An 11,148-nucleotide genomic window follows, 5' to 3' on the forward strand; every position below is an offset into this window, starting at 1 on the left:
TCAGGTCAATGAAGGCAAGGAACAGTTCTTGATTTTGCTTCTGACATTTTTCTTGGATCTTCCTGGTAATGAAAACCATGTCTGTAGTGCCCCAGAATGCTTGGCAGTCGCACTGGGTTTCTGGAAGGATCGCCTCAGTGATGGGATGAAGATGGTTCAGGAGGGCCAGGATCTTACCTGCAATGGACAGGAGGGAAATCACCCTGTAGTTCCCACAGATTTCTTCCCCTTCTTGTAAGTGGTCACAATAGTTGTGTTCTTGAGATCCCCAGGGATGTCATCTTCATCCCAAAGACAGAGGATAAGCTGGTGGAGCCACGATGTGAGCTGGAAGCATGATAGACTTCTGCGGATATACCATCTGGCCCACAGGATTTGTTGGTTTTCATCTCTTGGATGGCCTGCTTCAGCTCTCCAATGGTTGGTGGGCTGCCAAGGGAATCCACCACAGGGCATTGCAGGACGGCTTGGAGGGTCTCCTCTGATATGTGGTGGCTGGCATGCATTTGCCTGTCTCTCTTTGCTCTAAGTAAATCAAGCTTTTGCTTATGGTTTAATGTTAATTACTGCTGTCTCCCTTGGGGGTAGGGCATGGCTAGGTGTTGTGGGCTATGGGTTGATGTGCCTGATACTGGCTCCATATGTCTGTTGGACACCCAGGGCATTTTCACAGGTGCATGGATGCTTGCATGTACAAGTTAAGCATTAGCTAATAAGAAGATCAGGACTAAATCTTTATGTTACTGGGGCAATTTAATGTCCATAATTTTGTTCTGGAGGGTTAACGGTAACTGGTAGTAAAATTATAAATTTATGTAGGATGTTGGTGAGCTATAAATGTCATGTTTTGTTCTGTATTAGACTGTCCAGGGGATAGTGAGAAGAGGGGCCAGAAAGCTCCACCTGCGGGGCTTGATGAGGGCAGAAACACTAAAATAAAGAAATACAAAACAATCACTTACCTGCAGGACAAGCAACACCAGAGGATCAAGGGGAAAAGCCCGCGCGGTTTCCAAGCCGCGCCTTTACGCAATTAAGGCCAGCAGGTGACATCACAAGGACACACCAGCCGGCAGGGATACAAACAGCCACTGGCAGTAGGAAAGGGGGAGCCAGTGAGGAGGCAGAGGCTCTATGTGCTGGCAACAGGTGGAACTGGCACGAGCCAGGAACGCCCAGTTGGCAGGCAGCTGTGGAAGCAGCGAGAGCTCCTCACATCAAGCGTGTGAGATCAAGCCCCAGGAGGGGTGGAACACTGGCTTCCCACTAGCGCTGCAAAGGAGGTTTGTCGGAGCAGATACCAAGCAGCTGTGTAGCCAGGACGATGAATTCAAAGGAGAGGCTGGAACCAACCTTGGGAAGCAGAGGTGTTCCCGCTTGACCTCTCCCAGGTACCAGGTTGAGGAGCTGGGCTAGGGGCAGAGAGGAGAGAAGGACCTCACAGGACCAGCATTGGGGGAGTACTGCCAAGTTCAGGCAGAAGGGCTGGGAAAGCCAACTGGTAGGACACTAGACAGGAAGACCCTTTCTGGTTCCTTTTTTTTCTTCATTTTATTTCTTTATCCCTGCTCAACAGGGGCACCCTTGTTGACTATAAGAGAGCCGACTGGCTCAAGGGGATCTCAGGTCTAGAGCCTGGGCCAGCTAATTATCCTTCCCCCAAGGAGGAAGGAGGATACAATAGGGCTTGAGGAACATCAACACTGGAGAGGCAGCCGTGTGAAGATCTGGTGCCCCACCAGAGGTTAGTGTAAGGCTGGGGTGTAGGGTAGGTGGAGCTCCACGAACATCCCACACGCAGAGTGGTCATCCCTGAGGGGAACTTCAAGGCCAAGCCCCACACTGACGGAATACTCAAAGACGTGGCAGGTGAGTTTGGGGAAGGCCAGAGGGACAACCGAAGCCCACCTTGGAGAACCCACTAAGTTAGAGAGCGTACAACCTCTACTGACCAGGCCAAAGCGGCATGCAAGCAGGCGCTCGAAGCCAGGCGGGCATATAGACACATAAATGTGCCATGATGGTGCGTGAAATACACAAAATGTGTATTAAACATAGCATGTACGTATATATAATACACACACACACACACACACGTGTATGTATGTGTGGTTATATGGCACATGTAAAGATTTTAGTGCTGTCTGCAAATACAATCCGCATTGTATACATAAATTTAAGCATGTTGTAAGAGTGTTTTAGGAGGGTTTGGAAAAATTAGTGGAAGCAAAATGTGTGAGAAAGGGGAGGAATATATAGGGGTATGTATACCAGGCATTAAATCTAATAAATCATGAAAGCTTGCCAGTTGCCCAGTTTAAAAGGTTATGTTCCACCTTATCTGAATGACTTCAAATGTAAGGTGCTGGGTAGAGGATGAAATCCCGCCCCCAAAAAAATACCAAATGCAGTTGAGAAAGAAAATGCCGTGGTCATGGACTGAAATGAGGAGTATCAAGACGGTGTAGGTAAAGGCCTCTGTGAAGAGAAACGAGTGTCCAGGCAATCGCAATTTGTTTGTGAGAGTGATAACCAGAGGTCTCTTAAAGAGCAAGTTATGTGAAACGTGTCCAGTTATGGGCTTGAAACTCATAGTGGCTAGCATTAACACAATGGATGGCAATTTCACATGATATGATGATTGATTCAGTGAATGGGGTTGTGTGTATGGGGTTAATGAATGAATGCATGAAATACATACTGAGGGGGGTACTTAATTAAGTTAAGACCGAGCGTACATATTATCTCTGAGACATATTTATTTAAACTATAGCATATATATCTAGTGTTTAATATCACACTCTTCAATTGATATAATAAAATAAAGAAGTAATCCAATTAAAGTGCTAGGAGTTGCGGATGTGTGGTTGTATCTGCCTACTTAACGTAGAGTAGGATATGATTTTTTGGACAGGTTTATTTTCTGCTTATTTTACACGGTCATGCCCAGTTTAGATTACAATATTGTGTTGTTATTCAGGACAAGTCTGTCCATATTAACATCTTCAGTGTTATGCTTTAGGTTAAGCTACAATAACACCCAGTATGGAGTGTGTAATGAATAATTAAGGTGTCCAATTTTAAGGGCGTGAGTAAAATTCGTTTTTTTGGTAGTTGAAAAATTAGTGGTTTTAGGCAACAGGTTTTGGTTGAAGTTCAAATAAAAATAATGGTATTAATTACACCTTTTATCAGTATCTTGGCATTGGCATATGTGGTAATGATATTTAGTTTAATTAGTTTATTTGTTCTTTTTTGCATGGGCAAAGTTGTTCTTAATCATAGTGCATGGCATTTGACTTAGTGAAGTGAGTTTTTGTATAACTTGTAGTATTACTAGTCTATATGCTAGGTGTAAGTATTAAAAGTTTATCACCCATTTTGATTGAAAGTATAATATTCAAGAATAATCTGACATGGAGTAGTTTAGTTAGAACACCAGCTTTGGGAGCCAGAGGTGCAGGGTTATACCTGCTTTCTTGATTGGGAGGATAATAATGGTGGGTGAGTTCTGATACTCCTGGGAGAGGTTTTATCTTCCATCTGTCTTACAAGGCCAGTGCTTTGGTTTTTAGCTACAAGAGTGTGGGTTGACATTTCTTCAGTATTATGTTTAGGTTAAGTCATGGTATGAAGTAGGTAGCAGGCAATTAAGGTGTTAGATTAAAGGGCTATGGGTGAGAAATTCATTTATTCATTTTGTGTTTAGTCAGGGTTTGTAGTTTGTGTTTTGAGGGAATTTCATAATTTTGTTTTCTAATCATCTGGCTGGATTTCCAGTTAAGGATGAGCTCAAAATGCTCCTTCCAATGCAGACAGATGATGTCATCGTCCTTCAGGAGCCAGGAGCCATCCTGTGATAGGAGAGGGGGGGTTTCCAATGGAGCAGGGTTCATAGGTTGTCTTGGTAGCCTGGAAGAAGCTGCATATTTCATGCTGGTCAGTGTAGCCACGCACCAGTTGTTCTTTATGTCATGGATGCTTCGTTGAACCTGAGCCTTCAGCTGGTGGTACACTGCCATCTTCCACTTAGTTTGTGGATGGCTTTGCCAGGCAATGAAGGCTACGCTTCTGCTCAAGATGACGAATGTGAGCATCATTGGCGTCAAACCAGGCCTGGTTACGTCGTAATGTGAACCCAGTAGCCTGGGCGCAGGGATCTTGGACAGTGGACTTGAGTTGCTCCCAGTGTACCTGGATGAAGATGTCACCGGCAGTAGGGACTAGGTCCAGTGCACTATACAACTGGGCCCAGAACTCTTCCTGCTGTCCAGGGTCCTTCAGAGCTGTGATGTTCAGCTGTCTCTGGGAGGGCTTCGGCGTCTTCGTGCGAGGCGGATGTTTATCACTGAGTACACAAGTCGGTGGTCTGTCCAGCAGTCTTCAGATCCCTTCAGGGTCCTCGTGACAAGCACATCCCTCAGGTCTCTACCTCAGATGATGATGTATTCCAAGAGGTGCTAGTGCTCCACCCTTGGATACCTCCGTATGGTCTTGAGCCAGTCTTTCTGGCAGAACACAGTGTTCATCAGGATCAAGCCATGTTGGGTGCTTTTGGTCAGGAGCAGAACATCGTTGGCCTTCCCCACACCATTCTTGCCATTAGTTCTGCTCTAGATATCTTGGTCATGTCCAACCTGGGTGTTGAAGTTACCCAGGAGAATGATCTTGTCATCTCTGGGGGTGGAGGCAAGGGCATTGTTGAGATCGGAGTAGAACCTTTCCTTGACTTCCTCATTGGAATCCAGAGTTGGTGGGTATGCACTGATAGCAGTGGCATGTTGGTTTTGGCTGAAGGTGCAGGTGAAGGGTCATTGACAGCCGAAGGGAGTTCAGGATGCACATCAGCAACCTTATTCCTGATGGTGAAACCAACTCCATGGATATGGAGGGTCACGGTCTGGTTTCCCTTTCCAGAAGAAAGTATGCCCTCCACTGACCTCCCTCAGCTATCTCTCCCCAGTGAGCTGGGTTTCACTGAGAGCAGTAATGATGTTGTGCCTCGCTAGCTCCTGAGCCACAATGGCAGTTACATCTTTCTGGATGATCACTTTTTGGGCTGTCAACACGCATTCTCTCATTCCAGTTCTGAAGTTTAGTTTTATCTTATTTCAACCACAGGAATGGTGACCCTGGTGGGTGCAGTTTCCCAGTCAGGAGAGATAGGACAGCCTATTTTGGGGGGCAACTTTTCTAGCCCTCTCCCCACCAGGGTATGCAGAGGGTATCCTAAAAAGGACTGCTGAGTCACAGATGCAGCTGCTGAAGGACACCCATCCTGACACAGGTGCCCGATGACCATTGCAACATCTGCTGCCTGTGTGCCAATTCTTGGCTGGGGGCCTCCAGGTATCACAGCCCTGCCCCAATCACCAATCCTCCATTGCCACAGGGCTTTTGGACCTGATGGAAGCCTGTGTGTGGCATGTTTAGTGTGGGGACTCTGGTGCACAGTTGGGCCCACAGATTCTTGGCGTTTGGTGGCCAAGTTCAGTGGCATGGTGAACCACGATGACTGGAGCCACTTCTCTGTTGCTGCCTTCTTCTGCCTTCACAAACATTGGGACCACAGCCTTCCTCCACCTGCTCCACCGTTGAGGACTTCTTGGATCATTCTTTGTCTGGAACCTCCCCCTCAACCTTGTCACCGTGGGTGGCCCTACCAGGACCATGAGCTCCAGACGGCATCACTCTCAGGGTCATTGGAGCACACAATGTGATATACAACTCACACACAATACACATGCACACTTTCCTAGTCCTTTCTTTGTTGTGAGACAGCTGCAGAACTGCTCTGAGCAACACCAAGATCTTTACCTAGCCTTCACCGATCTCACTAAGGACTTTGATTCAATCTACAAAGAGGTCCTATGGAAGATCCTGATAAGACTTGGATGTTAGCCACAACATGTTACCACTGTTGGATGTGCCAATAACTATCCTAAGCAATGGCTCAGAAAGGAATCCCTTTATTATTAAAACTGGAGTCAAGCAAGGATGTTCGATTGCATCAACACTCTTCTCCATCTGTATCTCAACTATTCTACATCCCAGTGTTGATAGATTTCAGTCTGGAGTCAGCTGGAATGCAGTATGGCATGTATAGGAATCTCTTAACCTAGAGGACATGGGTTTTAAGTCTACCAGCAACTGGCACATACCTCAGCAGAGCTGTCTTACAATATTTGTTTAGGTCTATTTTGAAACCAAATAATAAGGCATGGGTTCCATGAGTTTCAACACAAACTCCAAGTTACCCTCTGTTTTTCCACAATTTGAACACTTTGCAAAGAAGCTGCAGAAGTTTACTGAGGCCTCTTGGAAGAGGCTGTAATTCTCAGTGGTGGGTCTAAATTAATATAATTTAGTGCAAGTAGAAACCCAGTTGAATAATCTTGGTTGATACAGCTTGACATTTCACACTATCTGCATAAATTACAAATAAGCTGGTGGATACAATAAAGGCTTAGTCCTAGCTAGGTAAAATAGCACTTTCAATACACCTAAAGTATGAGATTCAGAATCCCCTTTATTGAAATATTGTTTGGCATATAATGCAGGCAAGTTTATTACTTGATCAAAATAGAAATCAAAGACTAACATTAGACAACAACCTTAGGTGAGGCATTGGGTTAATCTGTCTTTATGCAATATAGTATACAGAAGTCCCACCATGAGAATCTTTTCATCTCTGCCATCCCCTTAACTGGTGTTACTGCCAGAAGGAGGGCTGAGTGATTTCCTAGTGTAAGAATGACCAAGAGCCAAGGGGAACAAGATGACCCAGCCATCCTGTCAGTACTAGACCGAAAACCCAAGGAGGGGAAAACTGTAATTAAGAGATAGATTATATCTTCAACATATAATCTATCTAGCAACTAGGCTTGTGAGTGGCTTTCCACATGAGGATGGAAAGCACGGTTGAGATGGACCACTAGAAGGGTTCATGAGGTACATAAGGACATAAGGCATTCTAATACACTGGATAACTGGGTCTGTCATGGACATAATATAATCAACACTGTTAGATCCACAGTTAATCTCCCACTTTTTTCCTGGACAACTTTCACTGGAATCTCCAGTGTAACTGCCATTTTTTGCTGTAACTTCTTGAAGGTCTTATAAACATATGGCCTTGTACTTGATGTTGAAGGTACTACAGTCCTATCAAGAGACAAAGGTGATTACAGATACAGAAATTGCAGGACTATCAATCTATCTGTAACTTCTCTTCACCAGAGCCCCATTCTGACTACAGAATTGTCATTTCAGTTGTTTGTAATGCTGCCATGCCTTTGTAAAAGAGTAAACATGGGCCAAGATTATGTTAAAGAAGCTAGTCTACAGAAGCTGATGCCCAATATGCCCAGGGAGGCTAGTATAGATAAAGGAAAAAAGCCATAGGTGAGCAGTGAGTAGTGTCTTCATTAGAAATTGTATACTTTGATATCCTACACATTCTTTCAGTGATCAAAAGTGTCTTGACCCCAAGGAATGAGATGATGATATTTCCTTGCTGTTATCTAAATCAGAGGGACTGGGAGTTCTTACAAAGATCTAGCTAGGGCTCTAGGTATGTGTAGCAGGATGCCACCTCGGCTTTTTCAACCAGGCCTTGGCCCCTTCCCCAAGTGCGTCTCAGCAAGCCTCACTAATATGCAATCTTTAAACCCACTGGCTGTTGCTGCCTAGAATCTCTCTCAACACACTCAGTAATATACAGTCTTTCAATAAAATAAAACAAGTAAACAAAAAAAACTATTGTTCTGGACCCTAGGAGGGGTCTGCTGTTGTTTCAGCCTTTCTACCACAAGCTTGCGCTTCTCATAGCCAAGAAATGAGTAAGCAAATGGAAGACAAGGAGAGGGAATGGAGGAGCATGCCTCTGAGTAGAAGCATAAAGTATGGTTCCAGTGTATTTCTTCTTAGAAACTGAAGAATACACTTCAGGTGAATGTACTAGAACTAATTTCAACATAGATTTAATCTGGTTTTAGAGCTGCAAAACTCTACTCCCTAAAAGGAAGATTTTCCACAGTGTTTTTGAAATTCTTTAGGGAAACTGGACCACCCAAAGCCTGAAGGAATACCTCACGATCACCATCATGGCCTAGATATGTATAGGGAATTGATCAGAGCTTCTAAGAATTCTTATCATTTGTGATGGTGAGAGAGACAGTTTTTTCAGAAAATTAAGTTATTGATGAAAGAACAGGGAAAGATCATGTCCTCAAGCTATTGTAGTCTCCTGTTAGGACTAGCCACTGATCAACCAGTTGTCCAAGTACAAGGAGATTAAGATTCCTTTAAATGTGCTTCCACTGTGGCCAAGTATTATGTGAAGACTCACAGAACCCCCTAAGAGCCAGAAGAACAAAACCCAATTGATGATGCTTGTGCTCTATTTTGAATCAAGAACTTCCTGTGGGCTGGGTAGGTAAATATGTGCAAGTATTCATTCTGCAAATCAAAAACCAAGACTCAATCTTGAGCTTAGAGAAACAGGGTGCATCTACACATGCAATTAATTTGAAGCAATAAAATCCAGAGCAGTTTGAGCTAGAGTAAACTACTCTTGGGCAGTGTCTACATGTGCACCTGGACAGCAGCAATTTGAGCATGGGGGGATCAGCCCCAGGCTCCAGGTGGTGGCATTGGTCAGTGGAGGGCCTAGCTAGGACACAAGGTACTGAAAGTGTGGGGCTATGTGGCTAGGCAGGAGCCCGTCCTCCTGCTGGTTGGGCTGATCGGGTGCAATTTACACCCATGGTCAGCGTCTACACATGCGTTTAATCGCAGTTAATTAACCGGCTGTAAAATAGTACTGTCCTTGACATTAATTAGTTTATTGGGCTTTACCATATTGCACATGTAGATGGTGACTCTTTACTCTACAGCTAATTAGTCTACTCTGCAGTTAAGTGCATATGTAGATGTAGCCACAAGAGAGTATGACTGATGTAGTACTGCTGACAGAGACCTTCATTCTAGACCCTGGTTAACCCAAGAAGATAAGGTGTTAACTGCACACAAAAAAAGACATGGAAGTAGCTGAAATTTGAAGTTGCTCCCCTTATGTAAACCTCACAACCACATTTTTAGGATTTAAAGTTCTGTAAAACTATAAGTATGTGAATATAGGTATCAAGCTGAGGCAGGAAAAAAATCAAGGTAAAAAGTCTTAGGTCTTTTCTGTAGTGAGATTTATCTTCAAATGGGCTATTTTCATCCATAAAAGGTCATCTGGTAAGGAGAACAATCCAGAGAAATCAGGAGATCAGTCAGAAAAAAGAGGGGAGACTGAAAAGAGGGTACACATACTATGACTGATGAAGTTAAGACCAAATATGAAAGATATGATTACCAAAAATAGAATTTTGTGTTTTCTGATAAAAAATATGGATTGTCCATATAGTATCTGTAGGAGTAAATGCTTAACCTCTAAAACCCCCCATTAAACATTAAAAATTTAAAACCATTTTTCAGCACTGTAGTCCAAATAACACAAAAACTGGACAAATGAATGAGGGAAACTAGTAAGTATAACTTGATGCAGAAGCACAGCGAAAGGTAAATAAAAATACCCAGAGCTGAGAGCAAAGTGCGTAGAAGTCATCAGTGGCAGATTGCAACAAATGATACTGTCAGTCAGGGGAACAGAATTAGAAAATTGCAATGTATATGCACCACCAGAGAGGGATGGAAGGAATGCACTGCCTAGAAAACTACTGGTATATGTGGTCAGAGGGAGACCAGGCAAGATAGTGGGAGACTTCAATTGTATAATCCAAGTGGGCAATAAAAAAGGAAAAGGAGGAAATGGAGCTTTAGACAGCGTATCCAGTGTTAATAAATATAATAAAAGAAGGGTCACTAAGAGATGTGTGGCCAGGAGAAAAAGATTTCACTAGAACCGACTCCTGTGGAAAGAAACAATCAAGAACCGAACTTTGTGTTTGTAACAAAAGAAATAGGCTGTGCTGCTGCTGATTATTCTATGTACAGGAAGTGTATTCCCACCAACATGGGAGCAGATATCATAAGTACAGAGGAAAATCTGTGTGTTCTTCTGGAATGCCAAAACCAAAAGTTGGCTAGAGCTGAACAAAGCAAGAGATAGGGGAAAGGGGACTGCCAGACTTGGAATTGTTCATCTACGTGAAATACATAAGTCAACACACAAGGGAGTAATGGAGGGAGAAGGGAAAGCAGCAGGTATCATCCAATTCCACACACCTGCAATTTTGAAGAATGGATGGCAATTTCACGTGATATGATGATTGATTCAGTGAATGGGGTTGTGTGTATGGGGTTAATGAATGAATGCATGAAATACATACTGAGGGGGGTACTTAATTAAGTTAAGACCCAGCATACATATTATCTCTGAGACATATTTATTTAAACTATAGTATGTCAGACTTCTTTGAAGAGTCCATTAAAGAGTACTTCTGGTCCACTTCTGGGTTCGCTGCTGAGCACATGGAGGGCCCCCACGCTTCTGTGGGATGATCCATCTGCCCCAGCATAACAGCAATCACAAGCCACACCTGCTAGCTCAAGATATGTAGAAAGAACATTTAAAGCTGTATCTATGTCGGAATCACTGATTCTCTGAATCAGCATCGAACCTTCAGATTCAGATTTAGCCAAATCGAATCAGGGACAGCGAATCCAAGTCAACGAATTGAATCAATGTCCCCAGTTTGGGCCGAATCTGAATTGAATAGGGCCTGCTTCGCACACCCCTAATGGTTAGGACCCTTAGATGTTGGGGGACAGGGGGAAGGTAGTGACCTACTTAAAGTCCCTAGTTCCAGTACTATTTCTTCAATTGTAGCCACTGACTGATAAAATGCTCACCTTGAAAGAAAATGTATACATATCTAACCTTAGGACACTGATCTGGGCTGCGGGTCACAAAACAATTGAAGTGCCTTCCTGCAGCCCTGAGGCATCTCAGCTCTAGAGAACAGGATTTCAAACACATTCCCAGTTCTTCCCATTTCCTAAGGTCTTGCTGTTGGCCACTTCTCACTAAGTATTTTGCCTGCTTGGTTCTCATTCTGGTGGTGCTAATGCTCCCCATGTACAGTAAATGGAGCTTATGTGCCTTGTTCAACATCTGAATTTCACTTTGGGGGTCAA

The sequence above is a fragment of the Crocodylus siamensis genome, chromosome 4 (assembly GCF_052110815.1).
Source record: "Crocodylus siamensis isolate JL-2025a chromosome 4, ASM5211081v1, whole genome shotgun sequence".
In the NCBI taxonomy this organism is placed as follows: Eukaryota; Metazoa; Chordata; order Crocodylia; family Crocodylidae; genus Crocodylus; species Crocodylus siamensis.